The sequence below is a fragment of the Nicotiana tabacum genome, chromosome 13 (genome assembly GCF_000715075.1).
Source record: "Nicotiana tabacum cultivar K326 chromosome 13, ASM71507v2, whole genome shotgun sequence".
NCBI classification, from domain to species: Eukaryota; Viridiplantae; Streptophyta; class Magnoliopsida; order Solanales; family Solanaceae; genus Nicotiana; species Nicotiana tabacum.
In genome coordinates this window covers 49,577,388-49,581,891 of record NC_134092.1, presented here as the reverse complement: position 1 = coordinate 49,581,891, position 4,504 = coordinate 49,577,388, and the positions used below count along the sequence as shown (strand labels likewise).

The following is a 4,504-nucleotide window of genomic DNA, read 5'->3' as shown; positions in this document are numbered from 1 at the left end:
GAGGGAAATGTAGCGCCGACATATGCTCGCTCTCATCATGTTCCTCCCTTCTCAAAGTTTCTCCCTTCTTTTTTTCTCAGCTTGCATCTGACCCTTCTTCTTTTTATGAACATCATTCTTAAGCTGCTCCCCACTTTCTTTTTCTAGTTTCACATCATTTTGGATAGGGATGGAATCATTCAGCACTTGTCCGCTTCTCAGAGTTACAACATTCACTATTTCTTTGGGATTTCTCTTAGTATCAGCGGGGAGAGTTCCTGGAGCCCTCTTAGATAATATTGTTACAATATGTCCCACTTGTCTCTCCAGGTTTCGAAAAACTGTGCCCAACTCTTTGATAGCTGCTCCATGGGCGTCCAGCCTCTCATCTGTCTTGATAATGAAGGCCTTCATTAGATTATCTAGACCAGGCTGAATGGGCTGTTGAGGCTGAAATTGCTACCTCTACTGATATTGGTATACTGGAGCTCCTTGTCCCTGGGGTCTAGAGTTATTTTGTTTCCAAGCATTTGCAGAACTTCCAGGTGAACTCCATGAAAAACCGGGGTGCCTCTGACCTATTGCATTAAAATTATAGTTTCCCACAACATTTACTTCCTCAATTAAGGCGTGACACTCATGAGTAGGGTTCCTCTTCCACATATATCACAAGGTGCGTGAGGCTCATGTTGTATCGAGGCTAAGGTCAGCTTTTGTATTTCTTTATCCATAACATCCAGTTGTACCTGCATAGATGTATTAGCATCAACCTGGTGAACACCAGTTGATCTTCTTCTTTCAGCACTCTCAGAGGGGCACTGATTTGTATCTTCAAATAACTCATCAAGAATTGTTACTATCTCCTCTGGAGTCTTCATCATCAACGGGCCTCCAGCTGCATTGCTCAATGTTCTATGCGAGGCCAGTGTCAATCCATCCCAAAAGTCCTGGAGTTGCATCCAAAGTTTAATTCCGCTATGTTGACGCTTTCGAACAATCTCCTTAAACCTCTCCCATGCTTCAAAAACGGTTTCAGCCTCTTTCTAGCAGAAGTTATGGATTTCTCTTCTAAACTTTCCCGTTTTAGCTGAGGAGAAATATTTATCAAGGAATTTTCTGGTCATTCCTCCCATGTTCTAATCGATCCCGTGGGCAAGCTTCAAAGCCATTGCTTTACATCATCTTTGAGTGTGAAGGGGAATTCCCTTAAGTACACTACATTTCGTGACACACCATAGTATTGAAATGTGTTCATAATCTCCTCAATGTCAATTAGATGTGTATTTGGATCTTCGTTCATCTTCCCTATGAAGACACAACAATTCTGAAGGGTTTGAAGCAACCCTTGCTTCAATTCAAAATTGTTAGCTGCAATTGGAGGTGGTCTAAAACTTGATAAACCTTGATTGTAGACCGGTCTAGCATAATCGCCCAGTGATCTCCCAGGCATGAGAGCTATATTTCCGAACTGGTCTACAACCAAGGGTTGATTTTGCGCAATTCTCCGACTCCTCTCTTCTTCGTAGATAATCTGTGTATCTCTAATAGTTGCTTCCTTGGCATCTCGTGCAACTTTTTCTCATTGTTGAGCTGCCTTTATTGCAGCCAAATCTACATTATCATCAACGTTTCCAGCCATAGTTTCTTTGGTTGAGGATTGCCCAACCTTTTCTAACGTCTCAGTGAGGTTTCTTTCCTTCCTCAGCTATCGCCTTTATTTTTCTATCTCTAGCTCGTATGGTAGCACTTCTTTTGTAGAAGCTCGAGTCATGCACCAACCTCAACCTATAACCTGCGCACAGTCAAATAACACCAAACGTAAAAAGAGAAAAGTCGAAATAAAATAAAAAGAAAATATCCTGAATTAGCACAAAAAAGTATTTAAACACTATTGATTGCCAATCCTCGGCAACGACACCAAAATTTGACGAGCTCGAAACATACACTTAAACTATGCTCGCTAATCAAATATAGTATAGTATAATATCGTATCCACATGGATTGGATTTAAACAGTATTCTCGTAGTTTCTAGCTTGATTGCTTTCCAAGATGATCAATAGTTGAGATTTATATGATTTCTAACTACAATTAACTAAGAGTCTAAAGCTATTGACTAATGACAACCAAAACAAGGAATAAGCAAAGAAAGTTATCAATGGGAGAAAATAGAGCTTTGATAGGATAGGTGCAAGATAATTATTTGGGATCTAACTCTAGATAATTCACTTCTAATGTTTAAGTGAGTCTCTCAAATTCGCTCAATTATTAGTTCACACGTTCAACAGAAACTCCTCTCTCGATTAAGTCTCAACCTTACGAGATGAACCAATTTAAGCTCTGTGAAGATATGCAAATATGCATAGTGGATTGGTCTTTAGGAGAACCTATCTCGATTATCCTCCTAACTAGGTTTAATCAATGATTCAACTAGCCTCTTTTGATTACTAAGAAGAATTAATGAACTCAACAAATAATATAATGCAAAGATATCACAAGTTATGCCTCTCTCGATCTCATGAACAAGTGAATATAGATGCAACAATTAAATCATCTAGAAATGATTTAATACATAAAACTAGAGTTATAATCATAAACAATCATCAATACACCAAATCCATCACACCCTAAAGAGAACTACTCCATAGATATGGAGTAATTCATCACAAATAAAATTAAAGTATAGGGAAACATAAATTCAATCCAAACTCGTGTCTTGAGTGAGGAAGGAATGATGAAATCCTTTTGCTCGTGTTCTTCCAACTCCGCCTTAGCCTCCTTAGGTCGAATATGTGCCAAAAGTAATCAAGAAAATAATGTTTTTCCATATATTTATATGAAGTAGGGCCGGGCCCAGACAAAACCACCTTCTCCTAGCCAAAATAAGAAAATAACTCTATAAATATTGCACATGCGCGCTGCATCGGGCGACGCGCCATGCGGGGCATTAGTGGGAAAATCTAGAGATCTAATTTTTGACAGACAGTAGAGGATTGCACAAGCACGGAACCACATGCGCCGCGGCAGTGGGAAATTCTCAGAGTATGGATCAAACTTCGATTTTTGACGTTCAGACTTGGTCCTCGACCCCCGAACACGATCCCGGATTAATCCCTTGGGCTTTTACTCAGACTTCAAAGCTTCAAATAGCTCGAATTCATGCCATAACATCTACATAGCTCAAACTCACTCCTACAAGGCATAAAACAAACAATAAGTGCAAAACACTATCAATTAAAGCTTAAACACGAATAAAGTGCAGCTAATTAGAGTACAATAAATGACTAAAATATGAGATTATAGCATACCATCAGCAGGTATAATAGCTTCAGTACTATAAACCAACAAATAGGGAATTGCCCCAGTTGACGTTCGGACCGTGGTGCGGTATTAGAGCAGAGCGAATGGTAGCTTCTTGTGCCACTGTTTGTAGTTTTCTACTATCTTCCTTAGTATCTTCTTAATGTTTTTGTTGGCTGCTTCTTTGGCTCTATTCATCTGTGGACAATATGCGGTAGAATTCTAGTACTCGATCTTGAATGTTTTACACATGGCTTTCATCAGGTCACTATTGAGATTGGCAGTATTGTCAGTAATGATTGACTCAGGCACCCAGAATCGGCAAACAATACGGTCCCGAATAAAATCTGCTATGACCTTCTTTGTCACGACTTTGTAAGATGCGGCTTTGATCCATTTTGTAAAGTAATCAATGGCCACTAAGATAAATCTGTGTCTGTTAGAGGTAGCGAGCTTGATTGGGCTGATGGAATCCATGCCCTAGGCAACGAAAGGCCAAGACAAACCCGTCAAATTGAGTTCATTAGGTTGTAGTCGTATCATGTCAGCATGTACCTAGCACTGATGACACTTTTGTACGTACTTGATGCAGTCATTTTCCATGGTCATCCAAAAATATCATGACCTTAATATATTCTTGGCTAGAAAAAACCCATTCATGTGAGGTATGTAGGTAGCATCGACACATCTTAGCAATCCCAAGGCAGGAGTTCTTCTATACAGAATTCCTCCGCTCTGGAATAAATGGGTAGCTAACCTCCGTAGCATGCGCTTTTAAATGTGTGTAGAATTTTGAGGGTGCTTTTATTTTTCAAAATACTCTCTGATATTGTGAAACCATGGGTTCCCATCAAACTCTTCTTCGACATGAGCACAGTAAGCAGCTTGCTTGTGGATCTCTATTGGGATGGGGTCAATATAATTCTTTTTTGGATGTTGTATCATGGAATATAGGGTGTCTAATACATCTAGGAACTCGTTTTGAATTCGAGGAACATGTTTGAATTTTATCTTTGTGAACCTCTTGATCAGATCCTACACAGTATAGGTATGACAGTATCTTGGTATTCTTGGTGTCCCATTCTCCGAGCACCTGATATATCAGCAAGTCCGAGTCACCGATTACCAATAATTCTTGGATGTTCATGTCGATGGCCAACTTAAGTCCCAAAATGCAAGCCTCATATTCAGCCATATTGTTAGTGCATGGGACCTGATCTTTGCGGA

The 4,504-nt window shown here is 39.7% G+C and overlaps 1 non-coding gene across 1 annotated transcript; it reads left to right on the top strand.

Annotated features, from left to right (window-relative positions):
- Window positions 1–951: 951 nt before the first annotated feature.
- On the top strand, window positions 952–1,055 carry LOC142168491 (small nucleolar RNA R71). Its single transcript, XR_012698349.1, has one exon. It is a non-coding gene; the product is annotated as a small nucleolar RNA R71 (small nucleolar RNA).
- The last annotated feature ends 3,449 nt before the right edge of the window (window positions 1,056–4,504 follow it).